Source organism: Parus major, chromosome 4A, assembly GCF_001522545.3.
Source record: "Parus major isolate Abel chromosome 4A, Parus_major1.1, whole genome shotgun sequence".
Lineage (NCBI taxonomy): Eukaryota > Metazoa > Chordata > Aves > Passeriformes > Paridae > Parus > Parus major.
Genome location: NC_031772.1, coordinates 6883053 through 6893440, shown reverse-complemented (window position 1 = coordinate 6893440; position 10388 = coordinate 6883053). Strand labels below are relative to the sequence as shown.

Below are 10388 nucleotides of genomic sequence, written 5' to 3'. Positions count from 1 at the left end.
GAGGTGTTTTTTAATAATACTTCACCTCATCTCACGGTTCCCGAGGCCTGACCCCGTCCCGGAGGGGTTCCTGCCCCTCTCCCGGCTCCCGCAGCGCTCGGGGCCGCCGGGTGCTCTGCCCTGCGGGTCCCAGAGCAGCTCGGGCTCGCCTCCGTGCCGCCCATCGCTGGTGCCCCGCTGCAAGGGGCGGCGAGTGTCACCCCGGGCTGAACCAGAATAGAAGTGTTAGCCGAACATCCAGGCTTGACCAGCAGCACGGCTTAAATGGGACACACTGTCTCTGTAAACACTTCCATGCTGTTACCTTTGTTCTTCATTCCTCTTATTTACTTAATGTGTTTTCATTCAATTAGACTGCGGACTTCAGCTCGTACTATGGATTATCCACTAAATCATCTTCCCTTGTTTTTTTTTCCCAACTTCCCCTCCGTGTAATATAAACAAATCCATATGTAATCACCACCCAGTATCATCCCAAACTTCAAGATCTTTAATGCAGCAAAATATTTTTGTTGCAAGTCAGGTGGATAATTAAGGTTTATATTGAGCCACCCAGTACAGGATTGCAACATCTTTTACCCATTACCAAGCTTTACCCCTCAGTGAAATGAAGACACATTCGTGATGAAATAAACACAGCAGCCACGTGTGTTTCACAATAACATGAAACAATCCAGAACAGGAAGTAACATATTTAAAATCATGGAAGACATTAAATAAATTCAAAAAAGTATATTTTCCAACTTTGGCAAGGTGTGTGTGTATCAGCACTCATCTTCTTTCTGCAGATCTAATGGTCCATTAAGAAGTTCAGTCTTTCAGCCACAAATTACATAATATGGGTAAATTATTATATAGAGAAATTATAATTTTGTCAGAATTTCTGAAAATCTATGCAGTGAAAATTGGCAAAATATTTTGTTTCTTGACAATCTAAATCAGCTTAGATTTTTAACATGTTTGAAAATAAACTGGAATTCTTGTTTTTAAAAAGATTATCAGACTTCAGCCTTTCAGAATACATTCAAAAAATTATTATGATTTTTCTGAGTATTAATCCAATGGAGGGTGTTCCTCATTTTGGAAACCTGTCTCAGAAGAAGCAGCATACATAAACATGCTTCAGAGATATTCAAATTAATAACAAACAGAATGATCAAATAAAAACATAATCTCAAATGGCTTGCTTTAAAAGCACATTAATTAGACAAATTGGTATTTTCCAGTTCATCCAGTTCATTTACAAAGAAAGCTCAGACTCTCTAAAAGCAGGTGTTATGTCTGCCTCTGTAAATTTCCAGGATCCAGCTTTTTTCTGTCATACATTTGTTAAGGTTTGCATCCACCTGTTGAAAACCAGGAATCGAGCTGCTCTCCTTCCTCTCCACCCATCGATCACTACAGCTGGTGTCCACGCTGTTTTGTGATTTTTAAAAGCCCTGCGTTAACTCCAGTTAAATGTGAAAGCTGCGAGCAGGACTGGCTGGTGTTCTGTCCTCGCTGCTGGTGCCTCGGAAAGCACAAATCCCTGCCGATTGTGCCCTTGGGAGAGACTCTGCCCGTGCCAGGCATTCCCAAAGGTCCGTGTGTGTGCCACGGCTGTTGAAGCATCGCGGAAACAGCACAGAGCTGTTTGGTTTGGGGCACGCACCAAGCCTGGTTTGGCTCCTTCCCGCTGCTCTTGCCGTGCCTCGCTGCCTCCAGGGGTGCAAATGGATGGAGAAGGTGAGTGTGGGGTGCTCAGTGCCCGGTGCTCCGGGAAAGCTGCTCAGATGGAGACTGCTGCCTTGTGTGGCAGGAACTGGGAGTATCTCAAATCTGTTGGAAGTTCTCTCCTTTATAGCTAGGTCATTGTTTCTTTTGCTTTTTGGGCTGCTTTATTCTGCCCAAATAATTAATTATTTCTGCGATTAGAGGGACATTGAGGTTACATTCCTTGTTATGATGCTGGTAGAGCAAGGAAAAGATGAGAGGAGAAAATGTGGATGAAGAAGACAACAGAAACAGAAATGCAGAGGAGCAGAGAAGTAAGATGCAGCAAAGAATCTGCAACAAGTTTGTCGGGTCACCTTAAGTGTGAACCATGTAAAAAAATGCTGTTCCTGCAGCTTATAATTGTTCCTCTGACTTTTTACCTATCTTGGAAACTGCTGTGAGTTACCTAAAAGCATTGGCTGGTCTTCTGTTACATAAAATACTGCCTCCTTATAGCATGAAACCTGACAGTGGAGTGTGCAGAGATGAAATGCTCTTGAATGACTCTGTGGTGGTTTTGGTTGCTGTGGTGATTATCCATCTGTTTAAATACTTCATATGGGAGATTCACAACACATTTATCACAGAAAGGATTTTCTTAAGTTGTGAGAAACACAGCATTATGCCTGATTCCTGTAATTTTGCAGACTTGATTAGCAAAATATTGCACTTTATCTGTCATGACATAAGGACATGATGTAGCATTTATAACAGAGGTGGTGGCACACACCTGGGTTCTGTGTTCACCACACGCCCCGTGGAGCTGGAACATTGGCACATGTGTGCAGGCCAGGGCAGTTCCAGGGGCTGACTGCACACACTTCATGAGGGGCCTCCTTTAATGGATCCCGAGACTGAAGAAGTCACCCAAATTAACAGTATGTTTACAAAAGTTGATATGAAAACAAGTGAGCAGATAGGAGAGAGCTAAGCACTTTATATAGCTGAATCTTACCTATAGCTCATAATACATTTAATTCTTACTAACCAATATTCTTAATGTGATGTTTTGTTTTTCTTGACAGTTCCCTTCTCCGTGGCACAATGTGGCAGATCCTATTTGGCTTTGAAGTAACTCAGGAAAGGGAGTGACATATCTACCTTTCCATTTGCACTCATGTTTTCTTCTGTAGAAAATGATTGGAGTTTTCTTTCTAGTTAATACCAATTTATTAAAAAGTCTCCATAACAAATCTTTTTTTTTTCACTTTTAAAGATTAGCAGAAGAAACAATAGTGCATTTAAACTACCACCTTAAAGCAGCATACATGTTCTGACTTACAATAGAAGCAAGAATTGTTTAACCTAAATTGTCCAAACTGTTCTTGTAACTTTAATTCACCAGCTAAAGTGTTTTGGATTTTTTTGACTTGCTTATGTGGCAGGTTTTCAAATTTCCCCCCTTCAGTGGCAGCGAGCTGTATTCCTGTTCCCTGTCACTGGGGACTCAGACGAACTCGTGTGTATTTTTTGTGTCAGAGGTTAGACTGTTTGTTTTTATACCTAATGATGTGGACCTTGGGAGCCACATATCTCAGCACCATTGAGGAAATATCTAGACTTCTGTTAAAGTGTAATCCCTTTCAGGGCATGCCTATACAGGAGAATTAAAGACAGCTCAAAGCTCTCTGCCCATGCTCTCCACTGCCTGGAGCCAAGCCAGTTCCATCTTAGGAATCTTTTAGCTCAGCTCTCTGCCTGTGTTGCTGGGTCCCTGAGATGTGTCTATGGACATGGTGAGCACAGCATGCCAGAGAGTCACATTTGCTGCAGAACAGATAAAATTATTCAAGGAAAATACATCCTAAAGTGTCACTGCCTTTAAAATACTAAATGTAAACAAGGGCAGGTTTCATGTATGCTCAGTGAACAAAGCTAAGTATAAGATCTAAGGGATCAAATCCCTTTCAGGTCTCGTACTGAGTGAATTTTGCCCAAAATGTGTTTGCATTACACTTCAGAGAGGCATCAGGGTTCAGTTCCTTGTACTTGGAGTCTTGTGGTTCTTCATGTGGGAGCTCCTGACATGCTGTGCTCTTAAGCTGTATGAAAGAAGCCATAATTGAGTCTTAGACACTGTGGTATTTATAATCATTTTGAAACCTCAGAGAGAACAAACATGTAGAGGTTTATAGACAGTCATCATCTTTATGAAGTGTAGGATCTATTTCTGCATTGTCTGCAGGACCCTGCTGAGAATCTCCAGGTCCTGCTCATCGGAAAGCTGCAAACCCAGCATGGGCTCTACTTTTTTCCAAGGATGTGCGCATACATCTCTTATAAATAAGCAGTTATGGTTGTTTCATTAGACCTCTAATAACATCTCTATTTTATTTTCCTTTCAAAGATATTTATTCAGTGTTGACACATATTTATAATATCATCTCAACAGTAAGAGTCTATCCTGTCAGATTTACAGCTATTATAAAATATGATGCTATCTGCATACAAACGGATGGTGGGAGCCCTACGGACATTTCCCCTATTATTACTGCCTAAGGAAGCAATAAAAATTTAACATTTACCATCGGGAAACACCTGCAGAGATTAAATTAAAACTAGATTATATGCTTATCAGTTATATGCTACAAAAGCAAACTCTTCAGAGATTAACATAAAAATCATTGTTATCAAAATCTTATTAAAAGCTTCAGTTAATACGCTCCATTTTGCACCTCCACTGCTCAAGCGTTCTCTGTGTGACTTATTGAGTCTTTGTGCAGCTGTAGGGAGGGGAGGCAGGGCAGTCTCACCGACAGCTTTGCTATCGCCTCAGCAAACGCCTGCCCTGATATTTGGATTTGTTGCTAAAAGCTGACCGCAGGTACCAATGTCCTTCCCTCTCTGATCCTGGCCGCTCTCTGAAGGGCTCTCCACACTGCATGCTCTGTTTCTTGAGCATGACGCCAAGGCAGGCTCCAGGCTTCCTCTTGGGGATCTGCTGGGAATTACTCTGGAGAGCACTAGTCCTTCCTGCTGAATTCATTCTTTAGTTTGGTCAGCAGGACCAAGACAAGGGATTTTCAAAGGCTGGAAGTTGAAGACAAGGAGTTGCTGTTGCTGCTAAGCAGATGGTCTTGTGTTTAGTTTGTGCAGCTTTTGAAACATTCCAAACATGCTGCAGAAAAGAGAGACTGGGAGGGAACTGGGCTGGAGTTGATCTCTGACCTGGAAATTGAAAATGCTTCTGGATTTGGGCTTTGCTGCCACCAACGATTGAGAAGCTTAGAGTGCAGATAATCTACCTGCTCTGGCTTGAAGAGGACGTGCAGATCCTACCTGTGCCTGATTTGCACGCACAGCGGTTAGGGTTTATTTCTCCATCTGGTATTACAGTGACCCCTTTGCCTTAAGGCATTAGAAGCAACCTGCCTTGGGCATGTTCCAAACTGTGTATGGGAAGGTATCACTTGTAAACAGCCCAAATAATTTACGTGAAGGCCCAGGCCAAAACCCCCTTGCACAGTGGAGATGCTGCCAAGTTTGGTGGATCTGGGGGAGGTCACACTAAGAAGAGGTTAAGATCATTTTTTCTGTGATTGTAGAATAACCAGAGTCATGTAGTTTACCAGATGCCAAATCCAGAAGAGGATTAGGGAATGTCAGACCATGGTTTCCTGAAGATATTTATTCTGAAGGCAAATATGATGTAGGGAATCTTCTGGTGATTTTTTCCAACCCCTCACCATCTCCTCTGATGTGTTTGCACAGACTGTAACAGTTAGTTAAGTGAATGAGAAGTGCTGGGGGTGACCAACTTTAAAACACCCCAACAACAACAACTTAGGTTTATAGAAATAGACAAAATAGTGCATAGACCTGTGGGTTGGGGAATGCAGAGCCAAAACAGACCCAAAGAAAGGGAGCAGAAATGGCTGGAGCTTGCCTTGCAGGGAAGCAGAAATGTCTGTGCAACCATGGCCTAACATTTTAAGTAATAAGGGTTTGCTGGCCCAGCTGATTTTTTCTGAAATAGGTTAAGGAGTGTTCAAACAAGTATATCCAGATCAGAGGGGTGGTAACCTATTGCTGGGCAATGCTCACCAGCCTCTGGGCAGACTGGGGGAGGACTGTGCTGTCAACAGAGCTGGATTTGGGAGGAGACACATGTCCACAGCCTGACTCGCAGCACTGTGGCAGCCTAAGCCAGGCCTGCCGTGTGCCTCCCTCTCGGAACAGCTGGAGTGAGCACTTTGCCATCCCTCATTCCTGCAGGGACAGGTTGTACATCAGCATTTTTATAACAAGCTCTCCTTTGAGGGGAGGTAATAGCCATTTCAGCATCAGCCATGGGTGCATCCCAATTCTGTGTGGAAGCCCAAGTTCTGTCATTTTATTTGGACAAATCACCATATTTAACTTGGAAAGGCCTGCTCATCCTCTCCTGCTCCACTTTCAGGCTCTGAGCAGTGTGAATTATTGACAGAGGGATTTAAGGTTTCATTTTTCCAAAAATTATGCACATTTTTGTATGTACATACCTATAGCCAAGATGTAGAAACTCCTTAACTGTAGCCTGAATTTTCCATCGTCATTATGCTAAATAATTCACTTCTGCTGCCACTAGAGGTATAACATTCACTTGAACAAATACCAAAGGAAACATTTAGTTGGAAACCTTGCCCATATTAATATTTCATTTTTCAAATAATGTTTTTGATCTGGGTTCTTTTGGAGGCCTCAGCCTACTTTGCCTATTCCTGTTGGGCACCCTTTCTTTTATTGAACTACAGCTGGCTACTCCTGAGATGAAATGCCACTTTGTGATTAAAGGGTACAGAATTGAGTGCTCATTTAAACTGCATAAAAAGCTAAATTATAGCATCAGTCATTGTATCAATCATCTGTGACTACCTCATGTGCAGCCTTGTACCAACACATTTGAAAGTCTCATTCCACATCAATTCTGGTGCAAATTTACATTTATTCTGAAATGCAAACATAACAAAATTTATTTTAAATTACTTTGCTTTTTTTCACCCCCCATGTAATAACCAGTTCTCAGATATAATCTCCCTCTTGAAAGTCATGAAAATGTCAGTGGGGACAAGGGTAGCAATGAAGTTCCCAGGTTTCCTTTGGCACTGGTAGGAGAATTGTTGCATAATCTGGATTTTCACAGCAGACCTGCAGTGCCTATGTGGTTTGAGTGCAGCCCGAGGGATGGCTCAGCTCAGGGATGATGGCTTCTTGTGAGGGATCTAAATTACACCTGGCCACAACCTGGTGGGAACCAAATCTTTATCTGTTTGAAGTTTGTAACCTTTCTTTGAAAACATCCTGCCACGCTCAGAGCCAGGCTCTGCTCAGCGGGTGCTGGGAGCCTCAGGGAGGTTTCTGTGGGCATTGCCCGCTGTGCCACCACCAGCAGCTCTCCTGCTGCCTTCCACGTGGCCCCCTTCGCCTTCCCACTGCAGTTCCATGTGCTGCTTCCCACCTCCCCCTCAGCTGTGCCCGAGCAGCCCAGCCAGACGCCAGCGCCAGCTCAGGAAGGAGCGTGGGGACAGCAAGTGACACCAGGCAGAGTTACAAACCTGTGGCCTCAAAACAGCCCTCCTGCCATGTTCTCCTTGCAGGGCTGCACCCACCTTGCTCCAGGGAAAAGTGGAAGAAAGCAGGAAACAGCATAATGAATGCTGGAGGGAGAGATCTCTTTCACCTGTTTTGTGAAGTTTAATTTGTTAGCTTGAGTAAAATTTCAGCATTCAGAAGATAAAGTTGTGATGGTTAGACTGAAATGTGAGCTTTAATTTAGAGTCCCCTGCATTGCAGCATGATGTACCCCCTGTTTATAGGCACTGTGCTACTTGTCTCAGGAAAATGATTTTGGAGTGAAAATATTGAAACAAGACAGAGATGATCTCAGAAGTTTTCCTCCAAAATGAAATTTTGAGAAAATTATTGATTGCTTGAAGCATTTCATTACAGTAAAAGTGTGCTTTAGCTGGGAAAGGTGTTCCCAGCATAAGTGAAGCACAGATCCCCATAAAACTCCAGGCCTAGTGCAGTCTCTTCCCAATATAACACTAATAACTGAGTTGAGTATAGAGCAAATACATATTGCAGTTGGTGTATTTTTAGTTCTAGTTTTTTGCAATTTTTGTGATTATACTGATAAATTCACCAAAATCTTATTACACCCACAAGAAATATTTTACTAAGAGAAACAATGAACAGTTGGGATACATTGGATTACATTAGGATAAAAGTCAATAAAGTAATACCACTGAAATTATAGCAATGGGAGACAAAAATTAGATCCATGGAATTTAGTAAAGACAGCAGAATTGCTGTCTGACCTTATTTCTGCCCTCTACACAGTTATTAGCAAGACTGTGCCATTTCTTTACAGCTTCCTCCTCTTCCAGGCCCAATCTTAGGCAGTAAGTTCAATTGCAGAGGTATTTTCGCAGTAGCAGTTGCATTTAGAATAAAGTTACCAACATACTTTCTCCCAAAAATCAAGAAAATGTGTGGCAACTTTGTATGCTTTGTCTGCAATATTGATAACTCTTCCCAATGATACAGTTTAGAGTCAAGTTGACCTTTATGGGTTTCACAGCTAAGGCAACAGTTACATAAAAAGGATGAACGAGCAACAACAAAAGGGGAACGCTGTGATCATATAATCTGAACACCAGAGCTGCCTGCACTTATACTTTACTATTTCAGTGAGGGAGGCAGCACTGGAGAGTGGTAAAGCTCATAACTTTAACTAAGGAAATTGAAGTTCTGTTTCATTTCTGCCTTTTATTCCCTGTATTGCCCTTAGTCATCTAAGGCCAGGCTGCAAATGTTACCTGATTTAGATGAAAAAGGCACAAAGTGTACCATTTAAAAGAACAGAAAACCAAACCAAATCTGTTAACAATAGTCAAAATTTTGCTGGGTGGTGAAGAAAAGGGGGCATGCAGCAGTCAAGGTGATTTTCAATGACAAGAGCCTTTGGCTCCTTTGGATTAGATACTGATTTCTTCCTCAGTGAATGAGAATAAAACACTGACACCATGTGAAACATGCTGGATGTGAATTGGTTTATATGACTGTTAACAGTTGGGACTAATATCTGTCACTAAACTAAAATATTGGCAACTAAACCAGTAACAGGAGAGTGTCTCTGTTGCTCAGTCTTGATGGTTGGTTATGCTCCCTGCTTTAGTTTTTGCTAAGATACAAAAGGTTTCATTTTTGAACAAACAAATAATTTAATTATTACAAGAGATGTATGACATGCCCATCACCATGGCTGGGAGAAGTGTTTCCATTTGTTATGATCCCAGACCCGGGCTCATCTGGAGAGCTTCTTCCAGCATGATGATACTTGATTTTTATGGGACTTTCTTTGCTTTCTCTGCAGGATTCTGGGGCAGACATCTGGGATGGCTGAAGGAACTGGATACAATTTGGATCTTCTCTGGGGAGCAGCAAAGAGTTCCTAGTCTCTGAGGCCAGAAATTCATATTTTCTTCACTGAGTTGGAAGAAATTGACCTGTTTGTCCCTCTCTCCCAAGATTCAAAAAGGAAGGGACTCTTGGAGAGGCAGCAGATTGGCCTCAATGCCACTCAAGAGTTTTTATTCAGCTGCTGTATCTGATGCCTTCCTACTTCTGATTTTAACTGCTCTTAAAATATTTCTGCACTAACAATGTGGAATATTAGCACACATAAATCTGCTGGGCTTGCTGAAACAGTTTGCCTATAGTTTCATTGACCTTGACAGCAATAAACAATAGTGTTTCCAGAGGGAGAACTGAGTTTTTCTGTATGTTTTTTGGTTCAGGGTTTTTTTCTTCTATTGTCCGTTAAAATTTGTTTAATGGCCTGTGTGACATAGTGACTGATGCTGAAATCCTCTGATGTCTTTTGGAAATGCAATAGAAGCAATTTCAGCCCGTGTCACAGGAAATTTGCATGTTCCAATGAATAAAAATTAAGATGAAAGCAGGATGTGTGGGAAGACCTGGTAGTGACAGAATCATTCCCAGCTGCTTTCTTGGTTGCAGAGTAATCACAAAACAAGGATTTTTACCAAGCTTGTTTAATCCTCATCACTGGATTTTGGAAGGATGTGGCCACTGCCAGCTGCCTTGCTGAGTTATGTGCATGTTCTGTACTGCTGGAAAACTCATGATTAGGCTCTGACCAGAAAACAAATCTCAGCAAGAAAGAACTGTCACTAAACCTCTAAAGTCCACTGTCTGCAGAGCCCCATTTCTTAGATGAGCTGGCTTTGTTTTAAAGGTGTTAAGGAAAAGCTCTATTTGGAGGCAGAATGCAGAGTGTAGCCCTGGCCTCTGAAATCAGATCACACTCTTTTGCCTATCTATTGGGAAGGGAGCAGCTGAGGATAAAGCTTACACACAGGCACAGCTCTGTATAGTGTTTCAAGGAAAGCTTTGGAAAAGATAAGATTCTCATCTTGTACTTTGACAAAGAGCTGAGCTGACTGCAGGAGTCTCCATGTTACACTCACAGCAAGTACAGCAGTTTTCCACGGTGTTGCTGCAGCACTGCCCCACCTCATTTTATTGCCCTCCCTGTTTGCCACATCACCAGCTCCAGGGAGCTGGGGGTGCTGTGGATGTGTCAGTCCCAGAGCCTGGAAGCAAAGGGCTCATGGAAGAGATTTCTG

General features: G+C 42.3%; 1 protein-coding gene and 1 long non-coding RNA gene across 2 annotated transcripts in view; one reads left to right on the top strand and one right to left on the bottom strand.

The window, feature by feature from the left end:
- Positions 1-139, bottom strand: part of MOSPD1 (motile sperm domain containing 1) — a 14330-nt gene extending 14191 nt beyond the window's left edge. Inside the window, exon 1 of the mRNA XM_015626649.3 lies at positions 26-139. The gene's annotated coding sequence lies outside the window, so the exon portion shown is untranslated. The remainder of the gene's footprint in view (positions 1-25) is intronic.
- Positions 140-429: 290 nt separating this feature from the next.
- On the top strand, positions 430-9503 carry LOC117244346. Its single transcript, XR_004497250.1, has 2 exons — positions 430-1725; positions 9113-9503. It is a non-coding gene; the product is annotated as an uncharacterized LOC117244346 (long non-coding RNA).
- Positions 9504-10388: the final 885 nt, after the last annotated feature.